Here is a 24,000-nt window from a genome sequence, read left to right on the forward strand (position 1 = left end):
CAAGCAACGCTCTAGAGAACACGGAGTCATTCCATTTTCTCGATACGATTTAATATATATATATATATATATTAATATCGATTAACGTTCAAACACGTCCTTCCTCTAACTGGCTGTTTAATTAAAATTCAAAAAAGATGACTTCAGATATCAGTGGAACAAATTAGACTTCTCTTTTTTCTTTCTCTCTCTCTCTCTCTCTCTCTCTCTCTCTCTCTCTGTCTCTCTCTCTCTCTCTCTTTTTTTTACTGCTTCCATTTTTTTCCATTTTCTTTCCTCTTCTTTTTTTTCTTTCCCTTCTTCTTTTTTTTTTTTTTTTTCTTTGAAATGATTCGATATAATCGAACGTAAAGCTTTACTTCTCTATAGGACTGTACGAAGCTTCTTGCTTAGCCTTTCGCATAGTTACTACTCGCGTTGCTCGTTCTCTCGACAACTACTAGTATATACCATGTAGACCTCGCCTTTCGTAGACCGGAAATAGTGAGACGATAACGAGAGAAGAGAAGAGAAGAGAGAAAAGAAAAGAAGAGAAAAGAAGAGAAAAGAAGAGAAGAGAAGAGAAGAGATGAGAAAAAGAGAAGAGAGAGGAAGAGGAAGAGGAAGAGGAAGAGGAAGAAGATAGAAGGTAAAATCTCGAGAATCGAGACGCAAGAAGAGGATCAGGAGAAGAAAAATGAAGAATGAAAGAAAGAAGAAAAATAATAATAATAATAATAATAATAATAATAATAATAATAATAATAAAAATGAGAGAAAAAGAAATGGAGGCGAACATCTATCTACTCTACGACAGAGATAGAGAGAGAGATGAAATTTATTATCTCCTTGGTCGCTAAGAGCACATGTACAATTAATTCACGAGATTTCAAAGGGACTGAGTATAAGCCTTTCAGAAAAGAAAAGGAAGAAAGAGAGGAGAGAAAAAGGAAAAAAAAGAGAGAAAGATCATAAGAAAAAAGAAAATGGTCTGCTAGACACGGCAGGCGGTATCATCGCAATAAACGGAGGAAGAAGAGGCGGTGCTATACTATTATATTTCTTTGAAAAGAGATAAGATCACGAATCCTTTTTCCGTAAGAATTTCTGAAACCGATTTAATTTGCGCCGTGTGCGCCGCCAAGAATACGGGTAGATCGTTGTCGTCGTTTAAGGATACGAACGAACACGTTTATGTAACAAAATATATCGATATCCTCTTCCTCCTCTCTTTTACTTCTTCTTCTTCTTCCTCTTCTTCTTCCTCAAAGAAGAAGAAAACTTCGTTTAGAAGAATACATGCGAATTTTTCAACATCCCGTAAACATAACGGAACTAACTCCGCAATAAACATTCGCATATAATGTAATAAGATTTTCATCGATCTTTAATATCATGTAAATCAGAATTTTATAGATGGCAGACGAGAATTTTGACGGCTTTATCGAATTTACTTCTTCCTCTTTTCTCTCTCTCTCTCTCTCTCTCTCTCTTTCTCTGTCTGTCTGTCTCTTTTCCCCTCGTTAAATCAAACCTCGTTAAAGGCAACTTCATTTTTTTTTACAAATCATTTTTGCATTTCGTTCGCGCGTATTCCCCCGATCGAAGTATTTTATAACGATCGATTTACAAGATTGCGTGAAGAAGAAGTTGAAGTAAAAAAAAAGCAAGCAAGCAAGCAAGCAAGCAAGCAAAAAAAAAAAGGAGAGGCGAAGACAAAACACAAAAAAAAAAAAAAAAAAAAAAAAGAAAGAAAGAAAGAAAAAAAAGAAGTAGAAAAAGAATCATCATCATTGCATACATGCTTCTTAAACACTTTATATACTTGTGTTGCATCGTAGTAAGTAAGGGGAAGTGTTAACGCGCTATATTTTGCAATTATTAACTCACGTAAATATATACGGTAAATATACGCGTGCGGTCAGGGTGCGAAACTATATAAGGAAAGAAAAATTAAGAGGAGGACTCGCTCGATTCGAGTATTATGTATAACAGTTATTACCATGAAAGCCCATAACCCTGGGTGCTACCGTCCTGTTAACTATAAAACTTTCCGATCTCAGCCGAATACCGTCGTAAATATAATCAACCCCATCACCGAAGTTAATAGCGTACCTCACGAGAACCCCTTTCTCTCTCTCTCTCTCTCTCTCTCTCTCTCTCTCTCTCTGTGTGTGTGTGTGTGTATCTCTCTTGCTCTTTTTTATTTTTCTTTTTACCTCATCAACAAAATCGGACAACGACGAGGAAGAGAAGGAAGACACGATGGGCGGTCATAAAATGTCGAAAAATGTTGTAAGAAACTGCGGGATGGAACTTAAGTAGATACGAGACACGCCCGGAGAGAGAGAGGGAGGGGGAGAGAGAGAGACAGAAAAGAAAAAGAAAAAAGGAGAAAGAAAGAAAAAAAATAGGAGACTGAAAGAGAGAAAGAGAGAGAAAGAGAGAAAGAATGTTTATAAACTTTATACTAGGAAAAGTGTTGCCCTACCATCTTTATAACGTAGACATTAAGATTCATGAGGAGAAACCTCCAAGAGGGAAACTCTATTCCTTCGGCATTTTAAAATTCTTTGAAGAATGAAACACTCCCAACATTTTTCGAATAAATAACGCGAACATACGATAATCTAAAACAAATACCTGACCTATCTCGGACGAAACTTGTGCGTATACAAATCGATATAAATAAAACCTTTGATTATCATAGAAGGAAAAAAAAAAAAAAAAAAAAAAAAAAAAAAAAAAAAAAAAAAGAGAAAGAAAAATAATGAAAACAAAGAATAAAAGGAGGAGAAAGGAGGAAAAGAAAAAGATATCATCCGCGTATAAAACGCAAATATATATATATATATATATATATATATATATATAAAAATCCGAGAGATAAAGAAGAGTGATCGTGGAGAGAAAAAAAAAAAAAAAAAAAAGAAAGCGAAAAAGAAAAATTTGATAAAAAACGATAAAAGGGAAATAATTCCCTTTGGAAGTTAGAACAAGTTATCAGGGATAAGCGCGCATATCTACGACAATCTTTCTCTAATCAAAACCTTAGGTGAGAGAGAAGAAAAGGGGACAGGGGGAAGAGCGTTGGAGGATTTCGATTGAAAGCAAAGGGAAATTAGATAGAACTCATAGTAAAAAAAGGAAGATTACTACCCCATGTATATATATATATATATATATATATACACAGGGATGATACAAGGGTAGATATACGCGTAAAGAGAGAGACACGAGTACGAAAGAGGGACGTAAACTTGTTCAGGTGGTCTTCTTCGTACCTCTTGGCTTCTTCTTCGTTTTCTTCGTCTTCTTCTTCTTCTTCTTCTTCGTCTTCTCTTTCTCTCTTCTCTGTCTTTCTCTCGTGGGAACTTGAGACAGATGCGTCGCGCGTGAGAATCTCGGGCAGATGCGAACTTACGCACCTTCTCGAGAGTGCGCCACGCACTACTGCCTCGTGTGTGTATTTATAAAAGTTGAAGTGAGGAAGAGGACTCAAAAGTGTTCTCTCTCTTTCTCTCTCTCTCTCTTTCTCTCTTTCTATATGTTTATAGATATGCGTATAGGTACGTGTCTATATTCGACATGCCATCACATATTATAACAGAGTGTATATAACACGCTCTTATACTGTGTTCTTACCAAGAAGCAGGGAGTAGGGTGTGACTCCTCTTACATATACTTCCCTTCTCAACGACCATTGGCCGTCGTCAGTCGAGATCGTCATAGTCGTGATTGTAATACGCATACGGTGGCGCAGAAACCAAGGCGTGTGCATGGAACGTGGACGGAACGTGGCCCTTTTCTATCTCTCTCTTTCTCTCTCTCTCTCTCTCTCTCTCTCTCTCTCTCGCTTCTTTCTTCACTCACTTCTGTATTCTATTCGTCCTTTTCTCATCCCCTCCTTTCTTTACTTATGAAACCATCTATTGACGTACTAAGTACTTACTTATATACTTATATAAAAGTAATCGTCGTTCTTAATTCTTTTCTTTTTCATCCTTTAAATGTATCCACCCATTATTGTAATATCTTATCTTTTGTAATATAAAAAAGAGAAAGAGAGAGAGAGAGAGAGAGAGAGAGAGAGAGAGAGAGAGAGAGAAGGAATAATCGAAAGCTCTTTTTCTTTATCGTATTACGTACGATAATGAACATGATGTCAACGTTAAATCGTTACTTTCCAAAAAAGAATTAGTTACTTTTTTTTCTGTTCTTTTTTTACGTTAAAAAGGGTACGATTGCGATTAAGAGAAATATTGTGTACACAATGAAAGAAAATCGTTATAATAAAGAATTATTTTCGATGTAAACGATGCTTACCTATAAATCGATTTAAGTACTTATATATATATATATATATATATATATATATATATAACCTATATATGCGCATATATAGCATGTCGGCATCGATCGTTCTTGATTTTTTTTTCCTTTCTTATTTATCTTCAAAAGTACAGACTATCAAAATATTTCGCGTCCTTATTCTACATGTTCCTTTGCGCATATATATATATATATACATAAAAGAAGAAAAAAGAAATAAAATAAATAAATAAAGAAAATAAAAACAAAAAAAAAAAAGAAAGAAGATCGAAAGTTTACGTATTACGTACGATAATGAACTCGACGTCAACATTAAATTGTTATACTTTCCCAAAGGAGTATATAGTTATACGATACTACGTATTGGCTAAGAATTATTGTCGAACGAGAAAAGAGGAAATCGATATAATAAAGAAGAATCGTTTTCGAAGAGACAGCAATGTCTCTTCGAAAGAGACATTTCGTAAGCTTTCTCAAAGAAAAAGAAATTTAATTTCTATCGACGGAATATAAAATATCATGGGGGTATAGGATGACGGCCGGGGGTTGGCGGGGGGCGGGGGCGGGAAAGAGAGAGAGAGAGAGAGAAAGAGAATTTATCGCTTTAGGCTATACATTGCCGTTTGTTGCGCGAACATACATACATACATACATACATACATACATACATACATACATACATTACATACATACATACATACACACATATATACATTGAAAGTATCGTTTCGGGAAGGCGCAAAGGAAACGAGCGATTCTTATCTTTCGAGCTCGATGCCGGCGGGCACTAAGAGAGACCGTCGAAAGAATAAATTCTCTTTGCTCCCGTAAAACGGCAGCCCATGGTCCGCAACGAAAGCGCACCATGACGACGGACTAAGACAACTTTGAATTCTATTGGAAATACCTACCTACCTACTTACATACATATATGTATATATATATGTACACATATATAAGTACTGTATATAAAGTACGGTAGGATAAGCCGGAAGGAATATCGACGAAGCCCTCATACCATCATCATTTTTTTTTCTTTTTCTTCTTCTTTTTCTTTTTCTTCTTCTTCTTCTTCTTCTTCTTCTTCTTTAGTTTGTTCGTTCGTTCCCGTTTACTTTGATCATTCTTCATTCCTCGACGGTTCCTCCTTCGACGACCAGCAATTTGACGCGATCTCGAAACTTCGCGAAGAGACTACAACCGACCGTCGTTTCGATTTATAATGTCAATGTAATTACCTACGCGAGAAGGATATGCATACATCCTTCTTTCCTTTCCTTTTATTTTTTCGGGAGAGAGAAAACTTCTTTTTCTTTCTTTCTTTCTTTCTTTCTTTCTTTCTTTCTTTTTTTTTCGGTATTAAACCAAAAAGTACAAAGACAGAAATTTCACCAGTTACTTCATCATTATCTACTCAGGGTTTATCATCGTGAAAATTATTCTCATCCATCATCGACAACTTTCAACGGCAAACCGATATTAACCTTAGATACTTGTTTGAATTCGACTTTACGAGAAAGAACGATCGATCGAACGATCGAACGAACGATCGAAAGAACGAACGATCGAAAGAACGAACGAACGATCTATCTATCGATTCATCTCATCGGTTGAATCTTCTGAATTCTCGCTGTGACCTGCTTTCTTGAAGTTTACTTTAGATATTACCGATGATACATCTTCTTCTTCTTCTTTTTCCTCCTCCTTCTCCTCACTCCTCTCATTTGCCCTCTCCTTTCCCTCCTTCGTATCTTTTCGTTCGTTCTTTTTAATGAGCACGAAAACCGATCGACGAGACATGCTTTATAACGCCACATACCTTTGATAAGTCGATTAATTAATCGTTTCATGTGGCGGAAACTATATCCGCGTTAACGAGATAAATGACATTGGCCACTTACGAAGACGTGGACAATTTTTATTCGCGAAAGTTTCTATACTCCTCGGCTTTATCTCTCTTTCTCGTTTATTCGCAATTATATTTACTTCCGATTGAAAGAAAGAAAGAAAGAAAGAAAAAAAAAAAAAAGAAAAAAAGAAAGAAGAAGAAGAAACAAATTAACACCGATAAGTTGAAATGAAATATTGTAAGTAGGTGTATGGACGAACAAATGAGGGGAAGAAAAAAAAGAAAAAAAAAAAAAAAAGAAAAAGAAAAAGAAGAAAATAAAAATAAAGAAAAAAAAAAAAAAGGAGAAAAAATAATTTATTTTTCCCAGCTGCCTCAGAAATATTACAACAAAGATTTTGATCACGACTTATTATTAAACCCTTTAACTCACACGGCCGAGAAGAGAAAATCGAAGGAGATTTAAAGAGCGATCATAAACGTTCGCTCGTTTCATACCCACGGCGATTAAGTACCTACTCGACTCGAGAGGAAATTTTTTTTCCAACTCAAAGTCAGTGAACGGTACCTTTGGCCTTTAGGTTTCCTACATGCATGCACACACACATGTACACACATAAATACATAAGCGAATAAGCTCATCGGTAGGTAGAAAGAGTATCGTTAACGTTATCTGTGAATGGTTGATACTTACTTACTAACTAACTACAACTACTACCTTAATCGTGAAAGTCAACTTTGGCTAATGTTACACGGTGAGTAAGTAAGTCAGGTGCCTTTCCTTCCTTCAAAGTATAAAATGACCTTCGAAAAAAGAATGAAGAGCGTAAAAAAAGTGGCTCGTAAACGCCCCGATTGTACCTACTCATGCCCGTTCATCCAAAGATAACGCAATGAATGAACGGGAACAGAGTTTATTCTAATTACCACGATGGGCATCCAGAAGAACGAAAAGCCACGAGTATCGAATGAAGAGGATTATTAATACGAAAAAAGAAAGGGAAACAAAAAAAAAGAAAAAAAAATAAAAGCAAAAAACAAAAATAATAACAACAAAAAGTGAGTTCTGGTCTAACCGGGAAGGACCGTACGCGTCCGTGCGATCCTTCGAACGACTCCGATCGTTACAAGACTTTCTTTTTTATATCCCTCTTCGCATCTACATATATATATTTTTCTTCTTTTATTTATTTTATTTATATCCCATTCTTTTTAATCTCTTTTCGCTTCTTTTTCTTTTTCCTTTTCCTTCCTTTTCTTTTTTCTTTTTTTTTCTTTCTTCTTTTTTTTTTTTTTTTAATCATCGATTCCGTATACTTTTCATTTCGTTGGACATCTGCAGAGAGGGATAAGTGGATATTCATCGTAAAACCGGAACGCGAGAGATGCTCCCCTTATCGAAGACTCGCTCGATTAGTATGCTTCCCGTACTTATTTCTCTCTCTCTCTCTCTCTCTCTCTCTCTCTCTCTCTCTCTCTCTTTCTCTCTCTCTCTTTTTACGTTCTCTTTTTATCTTAGATGCAACGACATCGTAGCACGTAATAGGTATATATACTCCTACATAATTGCATGTATTTTATATATATTTTTTATTATCGGATTAGAGTATCGTATACGAGAGTTGATGCTTGAGAAAGTCTCGACCGCTAATGATCTCTCTCTCTCTCTCTCTCTCTCTCTCCCCCCTCTTTACAGTTTATCGTTACAAGGTTGCAAATTATTAGAGAGATAATTATATAGCCGTCAATGTATCGCAAGTATATCGTCTCTCTTTCCTATTCGTAAGTTTACTCGCGTACGTTGCCGTATTCTGCCTCCAATGAACTTATAATTAACTCGTCTTCGTCTTCGTCTTCGTCTTCGTCTTCGTTCTTGTCATCGAAAACGATGAGAGAAAGAAAGGAAGAGAGAGAGAGAGAGAGAGAGAAAGAGAGAGAGAGAGAATATGTGGCGTTTGGAATAACGCCAGCGTTTCTTAGATACGTTAAAAGTAATGAGAACGAATGGCTCGTAACGTTCGTTGCCAAGATAATAATCGGAACGAGTGAGAGAGAGAGAGAGAGAGAGAGAGAGAGAGAGAAGGATGAATCGTGTTGAAAGAATTATTCAAGATCACACGCCGAACAATGCTTAGATCTGACAGCTGTCAATCGTAAGGAAAAAAAAGCGAAAAAAAAAAAAAAAAAAAAAAAAAGAAAAGGATTAATATGTACACGATATATCCAATCGACTTTCATTTTATGATCATCGATCTTTAAGAAAATATATCTACAGATCGAATCGCTTAAACGTTATGCCTATTAATAATTATTTACTACGTGTCTACGAAAATGATGGATTATCTTAAAATGAAAGAAAAAGAGAAATGAAAAAGAAGAAGAAAAAAAATCGAAAGAAGACAAAAAACAACAACAACAACAACAATGAAAGAATATAAATAAATAAATATAAAATCGAACGTAGAATTGAAGTATCATATCGAGTAATATCGTTCAATAGATCTCTTTACACGATAGAGAAACAAATATCGAAGAATAAAATAATCGAATAATATTGTAGAAGAATATTGTATCTAAGATCTATACCGATATACGGTATTCTGATTAATAACACGGCCACGTGGTCGAGTATTCTGAACGGGAAAAGTATTCACGAAATGAAAGTGAGGTCACGAAATCCCTTATGAGGATGTCGAAAGGAGAGATATAAGGGTGAAAAAGAGAGATAAAAAGAAAGAAAAAGAAAGAGAGAGAAAGAAAAGGAACACAGTAACTCGTGTGCAACACACGAGCGAAAAGAAGAAGCGATGCACATGCTCGATATTCCCATGGATTCCGTTGCCTTATGGCGGTCGACTTGGCCCGGTCCTTCCTTACTCTCTCTCTTTCTTTCTCTCTCTCTCTCTCTCTCTCTCTCTCTCTCTTTCTCTTTCTTGCTTTCGCTCTCGTTCTCCCTCTTTTCACCGGCTCTTTCTAAACACACCGTAAGATTTCCCCCTAGCACGCGGCCCACGAGCACGACGTGCGTAGGCACGCACATGTCCCAAATTCCCACAGTCCTAAAAGGTACCTATATATCGCCTGCTCTTCTCTCCCTTAGACCTTCTCGTCACCTTCACATCTAAGAAAAAGAGAATAAGAAAAAGAGAACGATGAGATGTGGACCCACATATAACGACCTCCACGCGTGGACGACCGCGGGGCCACGTGCATTCACGTTCTCGCCCTTTTTCGCGCGCTTTCTTCTTCTTCTTCGTCTTCTTCTTTTTCTTCTTCTTATTCTTCGTCTTTCTCCTCTTGATCTAACTCGACATCGTTTTTTTTTTTTTAGCAATTCTATGAGTCCACGCAACGATCAATGATATATGACTTAAAAAAGAAAAAGAAAATAAATAAATAAATAAATAAATAAAAAATAAAAAAATAAAAAAATAAGAAATAAGTTTTGAAAAATGTTCTACTTTTAATTTCTTTCTTTCTATTTATTTGCATCAATATTTTTATTAATTGAACGATAAGTATTATTAATTACATGACGATAAACGTAAGCTAAACATGTTCGTGTAATTTAGTTTCCATAAAAAAAAAAAAGAAAAAAGAAAAAAAAAGAAAGAAAGAAAAAGAAAAAATAGAAGAAAAAAGAACTGTACGTACAATCCGATAAAATCATTAAAAGTCAATATCTCAAAAAGATTTATTTTTGTCATTGGCTTATATCAGGTTTCTTGCACGCTACCCACGGTATTATTGCACTTCGATTTTAATTTTAATTTTCATCCAAAACGATAGAAATTTCTGAGAAAAGCGATAAATAAATATCGTCGATAATTGGTATAATTTTTTTAACGGTCAAAAAAAAAAAAAAAAAAAAAAAAGAAAGAAAAAAAAGGAAAGGAAAGAAACTCTTCGATATCTACGATTATAAAAAAATATTAAGAGGACGTGTCACGTATCACAAGATTTAACGAAACAAACATATCCAATCACATTCGTATGCATTAATAAAAGAATGAAGTTTCTCCAAAGGATGATAACTGAGACATTCAGAGTTAGTCGTTTAATTAACGAAACACATTCCTACAACTTTAGCGCATTATCGTCAACACGTAATCTCCACCTATGTTCTACGTACCATGAAGAATCGATTAAGATCGCAATGGTACCTTATAATTAGAAAAGAAGAAATTCCAACTCTGTCGTTGACTCGTTACTGTAAATATTATTAGCGAGTAAAAGCAAATCGATAATTATTCCAATGCGCTACAGAGATCAAGAGATACAGAAAAAAATTAATGGGAGAAAGAGAGAGAGAGAGAGAGAGAGAGAGAGAGAGAGAGAGAGGGAAAGAGAGAGAAATGCTCGTGACATGTTTTTCGTTATCATCAAAGATAAAACAAATTAAACTTGACTCGGACAAACGTGCACTACTAACATCTATACATCTCGGCATCGTCTATGCACATTGAATTAAATCATATCCATTGATTATTAATATATTATTATCAAATTGACATGTTCCTATCGAACCAGTAATAACAATTGCCAATGCTACTCGATAAACGCTATGACGATTAATTTCGATCGGATTTATAGATATTATTTAAGAAAAAAAAATTTTTTTTAAATTAAAAAAATTAAAAAAAAAAGAGAATTCAAAATTCCATTCGACTCTCAAGTGAAAAATATAATTAAGACTTCATTTTTCATTTAGATTTTCTTAATTTTAATTTATGCATTGATAAATCGATTCAGTCTTGGGTTGCAACTTTCCCTCCCTCCCTCTCTCTCTCCCTCTCTCTCTTTCTCGCTCTCTTTGACCCGTATGTATGTTATTTTTGTTAATCGTGTAGTGCTCTATGGGTTCATCTACCCACGCTAACGGGAAGAAGAGACAAACGAAAAAGGAGCGTAGGCAGAGAAGCAGAAAAGGAGGTGGAGAAAGAGGAATGAAGAAAAGAAAGAGGAGGAGGAGGAGGAGGAGGAGGAGAAGGAGGATGAAACGTCAAGTTGAAAAGAGACGAGAAGAGTGAGAGGAATGAACAATCTTAGCAGTCCACTTAAACGGTGATTCCTTTTGCCTTTTAAGATAGATGAAGAGAAAAAGGAAGAGAGAAAGAGACAGAGACAGAGACAGAGAGAGAGAGAGAAAGAGAGAGAGACAGACAGAACATAAGAGAGGACACGTGTTAGCGCGCGACCAAGCGTGCTGAACATTAGCGCGCGTTCTCGCGGAACTCGAGACGCAACAGGTTCGAGATTTCCCCCCTCTTTCAAGAGAGAGAGAGAGAGAGAGAGAAAAAAAAAAGAGAATTCTTTCTTTGTAAACAAGCCGCTCGTATCGACCAAAAGAGTGGACTTGAATTCCTATCGTTCGATAAGTTTCAAATAAATAAATAAGTACATACAGAGTGAAACGCGTTTCCTTGTAATTAAATTCATATAATGTGACTTTTACATGAACACCAAGAGAAAATCACGTTTAACAGTGTCTACCCACATATATATATATATATATATATATATATATATATATATATAAATGTATGTATGTATGTATGTATGTATTGGTAAATACCTAATCGCTAGCACGTGTTCGAAGAGAAGCATGAGAATCGAAAGGAGCAGCGGTAAAGTCTTTCTAGGAGAATAACTTTCGCCGATCTTAGATCATCGATAGAAGAGAAAGAGAGAGAGAGAGAGAGAGAGAGACTGGAGAGTATATGGCATGGGGATCGAGGACACGTCGTCTTGGTCGATACGTGTGTCGAAGTAACGCGCGTACGGCAGATGAGAGAGGCTGCAGGAGTCCGTGGGAAACATCCTCGGTGGTTCCTTCCTTAGGAAAGGCTAAGAGGGAATCCTTTAGTGGTCGTGTGCACGTACACGCGAGCTCGTGTTCTCGTATACGGGAATCTTTCGGGTGGTAAGGCAGGAGCGCAGGGGTAAAGCGAAGAAGGCGAAGAGCCGAGCCATCTGCCCGAGTCTCTCACGATTTCAGGCCAGCTGCCGATATCTTCGCGTATAAGCGTGTGCATCGTGAAAGAGAAGAGTGAGGACGAAAGAAAAAGAGAAAGAAAGAGAGAGAGAGAGAGAGAGAGAGAGAGATAGAAAGAAAAAGAGAAGAAAAGAGATACGGAGCCGGGGGCGCTAAATGCATATCCCGTGCACACTTATTTGCGACTAGGTGTGTAAAAGTGCGCCGCTCTAAAGTCGCCCACGGCTATCGTTTGCGGCGCATCGACCGATTTTACTGGCCCTTTTGCTCGGAGACTTCACGACTCATTTCCCTTTCCCTTCTTACTTCCTCTCAAATGGCTTCTCTCTCTTTCTCTCTCTCTCTCTCTCTATCTCACGCGCGCGCGCATACATACATACATATATACATACACACACACACACACACACACCACTTAAACGGACTGACTTTCCAAGGGTTCTCCTCTTCCAAGTACATACATTTACCCAGACATCGTAGGTCGCACTGTATATGCCTTGGGGGTTCGTTAATCGACCTACTCGTGCCGATCGCGTGCACTGCACGAGTTGTCCTGACTTCTCGAGACCTCGTCGATCCTTCAGCTATCTCTCCCTTCTTTCTTCTTTACTTTTCTTTCTATTTCTTTTTCTTTGCCTTTTTCTACAAGTACAGATACCATTAAAATAGAGAAAGTTTTATAGATATTATTATAAACGATCTCTCGTCTACGATTTTTATTTATATTTTCATAAAACTGTCATAATATGATTTATTTATAAATGCAAAATTACGTTTCACTTGAAATATGAAACATTTTACTACGAGATAATTACGTAAAACTTATAAATCCAAAAAGGGTACCCATATATTATCAACAAAAAACAATTTAGTTAGGCATTAAATAAAAATAAGTATCGCCCAATCGAAAATAAAATGTTGACCCTTATGGATAATACCGTTCGATGGTCACATCCCCTAACGGTTTCCAACCCTCTGCTTTACAAAGAATAACGCATTAGGAATGTCGTAAACGGATCTTGCCAAAGGAGAAGGGGGACCTACCTTTACTACCTGTTGCTAACTTCTATCGGGGCAACGTTGATCATGCGCCTACCATTATTTCGGTAACATTTGCCAAAAGCACCTGCGTTTAAGATCTAACAAAATACGAAAAAGGGTCTCCTTCCTCATTCTCCTCCGTTTTACCGACTCGTTTTTACCCTAAATGCAAATCCTCAAGAAGGAAGAGAGAGAAGGAGAGAGAGAGAGAGAGAGAGAGAGAGAAAATAGTCTTTATTGCTTTCCATATATATGAACCCATATTGGTATTAGAAATAGTCGAATGTTAAAATGTTCGAATGTGAACATGGGAAAAGCTTATCTCAATTTAGAAAGTAGGGGCTCCGACAAATATTTCATTTTACTCGTCGGGAAGAAATATAAAGGTGGTGGTAAAGAAGGAGGAGGAGAAGAAGAAGGAGAGGAGGTAGAGAGGGTCAAGTTTGGAAAATACGGAAACGGTTGTTGGGACTATTGAACGGGAAGAAGGTCAGCTCGTATGTATTGCAGGCTACCCAATAGAAAAACTTCCTGAAAGGAGGATCCCTTTAATTTCTATGGATTCCTCTAGCCCCTTTAGATCCTCTACTCTTCCAACACCTACGTAGTTAGTACATAGGGGTGAATTCTTTTGGTTTACCCTTCTTCAATGGCTCGAAAAGTGTGGGAACGGTTAGTCTGAACCGAAAGAAAAATGAATCTGTTGAGAGGACAACACCCGTATGGGATCTTGTTTCCTTCGTATCGAGGGAGGGAGAGGGGTGGAGCCCTAAGGGGGCTCGTGCTAATATAAACCACCATCGTCTTCGTCGATATTAGTAAGGAGGCGTAACGTTTCCCATCTTTTTTCTTCTTTTTCTTTTTCTTCTTCTTCTTCTTTTTTCTTTTCCCTCGCCTTTTTCATAAAAATTCACACGAATGAAAAGGATATCTAATTATAACTCAGTTTAAATGTAATCTAAGTATTATCATAAATATTCATATCCACGTAGAATTCAAATGAAACTTTTAAGTATACCATTTATCTCGTATAAAAGACGAAAGTCATTTTGATATAAGCCCACGAGGAATTAGTTATTCCTTTTGGGATCGTTAATCTTACGAAAAACAGTAATATATAACTGACGATGAAGCACAAGCACGTTGCTAAAGTTGGACTCATTCGTTCACGTATAAACGTCACGAAAGTATCCTAATTAGGCAATGAAAGGATTCTTTGTGGTGTCCTCGTAAGAGGCTCCCTAAAAAGATGCCGATAACACCACCACACGTGCATTGGACATATATCGAGAAGAAGGCGCCGTGTTCTCTTTTCGTTTGAGAAGGAAAAAAAAAAAAAAAAAAAAAAGAAAAAAAAAAGAAAAAAAAAGAAAACGGAGAAGAAAAAAGAAAAAAAGTAAAATACACGATATATAACATTCCAAAGGAAAGAAATCGTTTCTAATGTCACGAAAGACAGTGCACGCAACGATAAGTTCATTCGACGATATTTTTTTTTCGTTCAGATGTTTTACCGCGCTTAATCACAAGATAACGAGAGGGAAAGAGACAGAGAGAGAGAGAGAGAGAATGAGTAAAAAAAAAAAAAATAAACAAGATATACGAGATATTTGTTTTCGTTGACGGCAAAGAGTTCGCGTATTATCGATCGATTTCTCTATAAGTAAAACCTTGAAAAATCAGATTTCATCGGATCAAAGAGTTCTTTGTTGAGGTTTCTCCAAGGATGCGAACTTACATATTTACTTACGTATGATTGTGAAACGCGTATGTCTTCTGAATATATATATATATATATATATATATATATATATATATATATATATATACTTTACTTCGAACATGAATACTTGCGAAAAAAGAATTTGGTCTTTCGCATATTTCCTATCGAGACAGCGGGACGAGTTTTCGATCGAATCGAGAAATAATTACTCCGCACAACGTATGGTACATATTGACGATTAATTACCGTCACATGCGTTTACAATGTACGATACCTGCGATGGTATGTCGATATCTTTTTTTTCCTTCTTCTTTATTATTTTTCTTTTTTTTTTTTATTGTTTTTTTTTTCTTTTTCTTTTTATTAATAACAAGTAGAGAGTCATCGTCGCGCCAAAAATGAGTATCCTCCTTGAAAGAAAATTAACTGCAAGAATGAATACGTTCCTCGATATCTCGTGTTAAAAATAATTCGTAACAAAATTTTGTGAACGTATCGACGAGGTCGAAAGGATAATTAAACGAATGTCGTCGATCGATTAACACGAATCATCGAAAATTGACTTTCCACTTTATTCTTAATATATGGATATAACGGCTAAAAAGAAATAAGCAATTAAATGCATACATACATGCATACAGAAGCGAGCAAACATCGATTGGCACGGTACACCCCGACAACGGTGTCACGTAGTCCCATTCAATTATCATCATCGGTTTAATTGTCGACTATCCTCGTGCTGGCTCGCGTGTCGATATGCACATTCTCGACAGATATTCTTGTTTTTATTCCGATGAATATAATCAATGCGACATATTGGTTCTACCACTTTCTCTCGCTCGTTTGATCGCTCATTCGATCTGTCTCTACGAACGCTTTGATACTTGAAACTCGTCGCAGCAATTACGTCAAGTAACTTAACGATATAATTAAAAGAAAAGGAAATATAATTCTGATCATTCGTAATCGGTATTTTCGCACAAACCTATTATTAACAACGAACTTATCGCAGTCGTGTCTTGTCGTTTAAATGATACATACACATATAACCTACTTACTTTCTTCGACTTATTTACTATGTAGCTAATATGTAATGTATGTACATTAGTTACGTTCGAATATAATTATAAGGAGAAACGTCAATGCAATAACGAATCGAATTAAAAATTCTAACATCGTTCCTTCGATCTTGTTTCAAAAAAATATCTCTAAACTAATCCACTTTCGAATATCAAGTAACTCACAAGATATCAACACACACACACACACACACACACATATATATATATATATATATTTGTTTGCTTTAAATTCGATTGATCTATAGAAGGGATTAGGAAGGAGAATGGGACAAAGTCATTTGCAAAAGAAAAAAATAAAAAGAAAATATAATGCAACTGTCCAAATCGATTTATCAGTTGCGAATCGACGAAACGACGATTCTACCAAATATCGAATTTAATTTGGCCCATCGACTTTATTTGCATATTCGTGGACTCTTCGGCGATCTAAAAAAATTTTTACTAAGTATCGCCGATAAAGGGTATATATAAGCGGAATAAAATGGAAATGAAATATAAAAAAGAAAAAAAAAAGAAGAAAAAAAAAGAGAGAAATTGAAAGAAATTGAAGAAAAAAAGAAATTAAAAAAAAAAGAATAAATAAAAATAAATAAAAGCACGCACCCTTAATTTTATACCTGGGCCGATGTTGACTAACACGACGAAAACGAGGAAGAGAAGACGACGACGACGACGACGTTCCTCGATCGAAAGAAATATCTCTTTAACTTTATCCATTTCTTTTTTTTTTCTTTTTTTCTTTTTTTCGTTTTTTTTTTTCACTAATGCTAAAGAGACAGTGCTGAATTCGTGCTGAGAAACACACTATCACGTACGTTTTTTCCTTCTCCCTTTTTTTTCTCTCTTTTTTAAAAATACATCTTCCTCTATCGATTGCAATAAAATAAAGAAAAGAGAAACTATATATACATATATACGTACTTATATATATATATATATATATATATATATATATATATATGTATGTATGTATGTATAAAATGCAGTATAAAAAAGAACAAAAAAAAAAAGAAAAAAAAAAGAAAAAGGAAAAAAAAAAAAGAAACAAGAAAGAAAAAATAAATAAAAAAGGACGAAAGAGAGAACGAGGGAACGAGAGGGAAGAAAAATACGCGATTATGTCTCGATATATTCTCGCGTCTGACTCACCTCGTGCCAGCACGTGTTCTACCTGCTCCGCCATAGGAAGAAGATCGCGTCGCGAGTCTCTTTTAACCCCACCTCCTCCTCCTCCTCCTCCTCCTTCTTCACCTTTACCAAAAGGGAGCGCACGCACACGTACAAGAGATAAAAAGAGAAAGAGAGAAAGAGAGAGAGAAAGAGAGAGAAAGAGAGAGAGAGAGAGAGACAGAGAGAAAGAGAAAGAAAGAAAAAAAGAGATCTCTATGTATCTCGTTTCTTCTCTTTACCAAAGGCCACGACTGTTCTTCTTTTCTCCCTTTCTCGTCCTAACCTACCTCCCTCCCTCCCGCCCCGTTCTGAATAAGAAGAAGAAGAAGAAGAAGAAGAAGAAGTTCGTCCTCGTCTATCTCATCGGTATTCGAAAGGTTTGCTCCGGTCTCGTGGGAAAATGAGGCAGGTGGTAGTTAGATCTCCGAGTTCAGGAACGAGAAATGTGCCGTGCTTCTCTCTCTCTCTCTCTCTCTCTCTCTCTCTTTCTCTCTCTCTCGTTCTCTCTCTCTCTCTCTCTATTTATCTCTATCTCTCTCTCTCTCCCTTTCTATCTGTCTTCTCCTTCTCTTCTTCTTATTTCTCTCTTCTCCACACACACGCACCCATCTACGTATACGTGGGTAACGCATACATACGTACATACGTATGTATATATATATATATATATATATATATATATATATATATATACACATACACACACATACATACACAATCTCATTCATTCGAGCTCACGCACTCACGCACTCAGTCACTTGCGAACGAGAGAAGCCCCGGCAGGTACATATTTTTGTTCGATCACCGAGGTAGGATCAATTAACGGATACTCCCCTTTAACGAAGGCTTCCGGCTCGATTAAAGCGAAATCACGAAGTATTATTTTCTTTTTCTTTTTTATTTATTTATTTACTCTTTTTTCTTTTTTTTGTTTTTTTTTTGTTTTTTTTTTTTTTTTTTTTTTTTTTTTTGATATTTTTATTCTTCGTTTTTTTCTTTTTTTATTTATTTCATTTTATTTTCTTCCTATTATATGTGCTCGATGTTCGAATTTCGTTGTTCGTATGGAGATAGACAGGAAAAGAGATAAACGAACAGAGAAAGAGAGAGAGAGAGAGAGAGAGAGGAGGAATTTATGAGCGAAAGGAAGAAATAAAAGAAAAAAGAAAACAGAATAGGGTAATCGAAAGCAGATCTCTCTTCCTTTCATTTAATGAAGAATATAATAAATTTCTCAAAAAAAGGCATCAAATTAAATACAAAATACGTTCAATATACGTATATAGTTGACATTGTCGATGACGATGTGCCAGTCTTCCAAATAAAATCCACATATAACCTTCTTTAAGTTACGATTACGATTTTACTTTTATCCTCTTTCTCTCTTTTCTTTTCCTTTTCACTTATTTATTTATTTCCTTCTTTTTTTTTCTTCTTCTTCTTCTTTTTTGCGCCTTTCCCTTTATTATTTTAATCCCTCCCCGTCGTTTTCTTCTTATTACAAACATTTTCACGACGAAAATGGAACGAAACTGGAATCGAACTCTCTTTCGATTATTATTAACGAATAATTATATTAATTAATCGAAACGATCGTTCGTGCTTACGCTCGATTAGAGCATTTTGCAAAATGCGATAAAACAGATAAGGAGAAAGATAAAACTTAGAAAATAAGAAAGGTAGAGAGATGGAAAAATGAAGAAAGAAAAAAAATGTGAGGAGAAAAAGTTATTGCGAGGACGGATTAAGTCGATCGGAATGTAAAAAAAAAAAAAAAAGAAAAAAAAATAAGAGAGAGAGAGAGAGAGACAGAAAGTGGGGGAAGGATCTACCAGACGGAAATGACGAGAAACGATGAGTCAGCAGCCTCCTAGGAATTTTCGGGATAAGACTGCAAGGCTTCACGATCGTTCTACCTGAGGAGATCAACGCTTTATGTATGTAGGTGGTCCTTCCCCTTTCATCTCCACAACTAACCCACCCCCGAATATTCTACGTTTTTTTAAACCACGACATTACGAGACGCGTATCATGCAAAGAAGTATCATTCCCTTTCTCGTTCATCGATCATCGATTATCGTTCGATTTTAAGAACGTGCGAGCTGTCTCGTAATCATTGATATCCATATATATATATATGTATATATATCCGAATTCTCAACGAAGAGAGAGAGGTGTTCCGATAAAGATACACCGATCAATATCTTGACTCATCATCAATTTACTCTCTACTTTCGCGAACAACAGTTACAAAGTATATACTCGTAAATACATCTTAAGTACATACATATGTACATAAATATATATGTAGGTACAGAAACCGTACGACAGATCCGATTTCCCCGCTGTCTAAATAAACCTACTATTCTCAATAATTTTTCAAAATAAACCGATGAATGACGCTATTTATCGTCGAAGAAGATACTGTTAAATTTGTTTTCTACAAGGATTATTATTGTAAAATCAGCGTGGAAATTCTAACTTGACGGTTCGTTCCCGAGAAGAACCGGTCGTCTCTTATCGAGACAATTTTTTATGATAAAAAAAGATACGCGGTGAAGTTGTTTGAGAGAAACCATGTCATTGCCTTCTCTCTCTCTCTCTCTCTTTCTCTTTCTCTCTCTCTCAGTGTGCGCGTCTGTCTGTATTTCCTTCTCTACTTTCAATAGTAACAATTTACTTTTTACCGTAAAATCAAAATTACACACCGTTTTATACGCTCATACTTGTTTTATCACCGTTATATACCGCTCAATGTTACATGTACATGGATATAATAAAATCCATAGTTGCGGCATTCCTCCGAGGATTACACGAAAAAGGAAGGAGGTAAAAAAAAAAAAAGAAAGAGAGAGAGAGAAAGAGAGAGAAAGAGATCTTTAATTTCCAGTGTCTAAGGCCCGTGCCCGATACAATGGGGGCCCACGGTATATTCACCGTCCTTCTCCCTTCTTTTAGGAGCGCAGACCGGCTGCGTGATATACGCGTGGGAAAGCCGAGCACGTGCGCGATCTTGGGCCCGAGACCGGACCACAAAAGGGCGCCTTCGAGGTCCTATCGAAGCGAAGCCGCCTTCCTTTCCCCCGTTAAAGCCGAACAACGTCGGCTGCCGGCGGCTAAAGAGAGAGAGAGAGAGAGAGGGGGGGGGGGAGAGAGAGAGACAGAGAGAGAAAGAGAGAGAGAGAGAGAGAGAGAGAGAAGAAACTCGAACATCGATTGTTAACCGCCGATCGAGCAAACTACTAATCCGCAAAATTTCTCCCACGAGATTTTATGAGGAACTTTCTTCGAAAGTTATTTATTTTACAAGACTGAATTATTCTTTTTTCTTTTTTTTTTTTTTCTTCTTTCTTCCTCTTTTTTTTTATGTAATTTCTGCCTACTTATATCTCCAACGATAAAAGTAAATTTCAATATGCAAAGGAGAATTTAATAAACATAACGAATACGATTTGTGATAGTTTGTTATCGCACGAGCATGCTGTCTCTATTTTTTTCTCTTGAAAAAAAAAAATACAGAGAGAGAGAGAGAGAGAGAGAGAGAGAGAGAGAGAGAGAAAAGAAGACGAAGATGATACACGAGGAATCCTAAAAGTTAAACTCACGAGAAAGTGTTAAAGAGCAGCGCGGGAAAAGATTTCACCGTGGTCGCGCTTCCATATCTCTCGTGGAATTGGAAAGGTCGAAGGTCACGGGAAGGCAAGAGATATTCAGGTTTCACTTTGCAAGAAACTGTGCGCAGTTTCGAGAATGAGAAGAGGAGGATGAGGTAGGAGAAGAAGAAGAAGAAGAAGGTACACGTGTATACGCGGAATAAGCACAGCGCGGCGTACGCTTTGGTATTGTGAGCACGTGCCACGGCACGTAGGCACACTATTCAATTAAACGGAGGGCGAAAAGGGCATTTAAATAGGGCGAAGTGCAGAGGAGAGGAGGAACAACTCTCTCGCAGCATGTGCGGACGCCTGGCGCCAGGTGAAGCCAACTACTCTCCCGTGAGAATGTTCCGTTCCTCGTTCCGTTCTCCTTCCTTATTCGTCTTCGTCTTCTTCTCCATCTTCGTCTTCTTCAACGTCTTCGTCTTCCTCTTCCTCTTTTTCGTTTTCTTCGTCTTCTTTTTCTTTCTCTACGCTACTCTATACTCTTCTCTTACTACACACTACCACAAGCGACTCTAACTCTCCTTCCTTCTTCACGTTTAAGGTATTTCGCCATACTCGTAGAGTAGGTCACGGGGTTCAGCGGGAAGTCTCATGTTTACGTCCAATGGATATATCTTGATTACTTGATTACAAGCAAAAAGGAACGCTCGAGAAATAATATCGCACACATCTCATCTCACCTCTTCTCTTCTCTCCTTTTTTATGCTCGTATAATTTCGAGTCATAAAAGTGATAAGGGGAAAAAAAAAGAAAAAAAAACACCGCCTACTTTTAAAATACCGATAGATAGATAGAATAAATACACGCTAATTCAACCAACCCCGAAGTGCTGGGGAACTGGTAATGCAACATGTGCAATGAGAAACGAACGGTTAGTTGGACAAGGGGTTGCATATGAAAGGGAAAAGGAAGTTGAGCGATCTCGATGGCACGTGCCAAACGACTGCTCTCGCGCTACTTACTAACATATGTTCTCGCTAACAGCTGAGAAACTTGTGTATGTACATAGTTTTGTTAATAAATCGTCCTTCATTCGTACCTCAATGAATTGTATATGTTTACGAGCATTTGCCTTACGTTTCGACGTAATTTTAGAGTATATGGGTTATATAAAAGTACTTGGTAAAACGTGTTCATTGTTGTTCAAATTTGTTTTGAACTCATATATATATATATATATATATATATATATATATCCTCTATATTCTTGATAAAGAATTGGAAGTATATAGCTAGAAATCGATGACCGAATAACTATCTCCCGTTATGTCGATAATAAAGACGACGGCAACATTTACGGCCTAATTGTTACAACCTATAATGGTTATATCACTCGAACGTGACATCCCTAGGGATGTTTCCAATCCCAAAAAGATCCCCAATAGTACTTACATATGTACCCGCTACGGGCTATTAAAGATGTTTATTGAATGCAGATGTCTAAATGTATTATTATTGGAATAGTTCGAAAACTAACGAAATGGAAATAACGTTTCTACGAAGAATCTAAAGAAAGCAATGGAATAGTTTTATGGATCTATCCGTTTGTTTGTAATTAAGAGAAAGGGACATGAATTATTTATGATCGTATAGGTCACAAAAAATAAAAATCTTGTCGATCATCAGCGTGCGATTTTTCTTATTATTCGTATCAAAGAAAAAGAGCGCGCGCGAACGAGAGAGAGAGAGAAAGAGAGAGAGAGAGAGAGAGAATCGTGAAAACATGATGTAAAATATAACACGTCTCGAACATGTTTCGATATATACATATATGTATATATATATATATATATTTGTGTGTATGTGTATACACATATCAATGATTTCAATTATTTATAAGAGGTAAGTACATAATCTCGTTAGAAATGGGAAAGAAATGCGGCAAGAACGGCACTCGATTGCCGCTTGCGATCAATCAATGTCTTTCGGATCTCTGTCTGTCTGTCTGTCTATGTCTGTCTGTCTTTCTGTCTATCTTTTCATCTGTCCCTTTCCCTCTTCCTCCCTCTCTCTTTCTTTCTTGGAATAGACGACTGCGTGTAACGCCGATCGTGGCATTAACGAGACGAATTATTAAATCGATTCGAGAAACTAGAAGATTCGTTCCGTCGCCTTTTAAATCGCTTAATTATAATATCGTGCGGCTTGCTTCTACGATCCTCTTTGTAGACTCTTCCTCATTAGTTCATGATTGTTTGAATAAATCTAACGTAACGATCGTTAAGTAATCAAATAAAAACATCAAATAAAAACATCTATGATAAATTGTTAAGAAAAAAAAAAAAAAAAAAAAGAAAAAAAAGAAAAGAAAAAAAAGGAAAAAAAACTTGTAAAAATCGTCGATAAAACGTTGCCTCTTCAAAATCAACTCTTTCAATTTTTTCATTCGCCGAACAGAATTTTCTCATCAATTATTGCAACCCGCAAAACGCCGCAGTACGACGATCGATCGTTCCCTTTTTTTTTTTTTTTTTTTTTTTTTTCTTTCTATTTTTTTCCCTACTAAAATTCCCTTGCGACAGAAATCGAAATGTGCGAGTTTCGGATTCTCCAATAATTTTCGGAATCGAATAACAGGATGGGGAGAGTCGTGCCAGTTTTCGCTTTAATTGGATCTCGACTTGAAACAGAAAAGGGAGAGCAATAAAGAGAAATAAAGAGAGAAAGAAAATAAGAGAGAGAAAGAGAGGGAGAGGGAGAGGGAGAGGGAGAGAGAGAGAGAGAGAGATCATTCGATTTCTTTTACCAAGGAGGAGGAGCAAAACAGAGGAAAGGGTGAAAAAAAGAGGCGAGAGGGTGAAAGAGAAAGAGAAAAAGAGAGAGAAAGAGAGAGAGAGAGAGGGAGAGAGAGAGGGAGAGGAGATATCGAATGGAGTCGACTTTATCTCGCGATCTACTCGTACTCTATCGAACTGATGCCAGTTGTTAATGACGCGGTCGATCGTTAAGAGAGCGATGGGCAAAAAAAAGAAGTGTATTCGAATGTAGGGTGAGAAAGAGAGAGAGAGAGAGAGAGGGAGGGAGAGAGAGTCAGTAGCAAAAGAGACGAAAGACAGGAACGGAAGGAGAACAGGTAGAAAGAAGCGTGCGTAATTATTCGGTGCGAACGACGTTTAAGTACTCTCAACTCCCTTCGAAATAAGCGAGCACGATATCTGCCTCGACAG

At 36.6% G+C, this 24,000-nt stretch overlaps 1 protein-coding gene across 9 annotated transcripts in view; it reads right to left on the reverse strand.

Moving 5' to 3' along the window:
* Nucleotides 1-24,000, reverse strand: part of LOC118451242 (tubulin monoglutamylase TTLL4-like) — a 139,049-nt gene that overhangs the window by 108,136 nt on the left and 6,913 nt on the right. For 2 of the 9 annotated variants that reach the window (XM_085658793.1, XM_085658797.1), the window contains exon 1: nt 3,264-3,402. The exons of the other annotated variants lie outside the window; for them this stretch is intronic. The gene's annotated coding sequence lies outside the window, so the exon portion shown is untranslated. Of the gene's footprint in view, nt 1-3,263; nt 3,403-24,000 lie in introns of those variants that run through there. 9 annotated transcript variants of the gene reach the window in all.

The sequence above is a fragment of the Vespa mandarinia genome, chromosome 8 (genome assembly GCF_050613455.1).
Source record: "Vespa mandarinia isolate Hongniang chromosome 8, ASM5061345v1, whole genome shotgun sequence".
Lineage (NCBI taxonomy): Eukaryota > Metazoa > Arthropoda > Insecta > Hymenoptera > Vespidae > Vespa > Vespa mandarinia.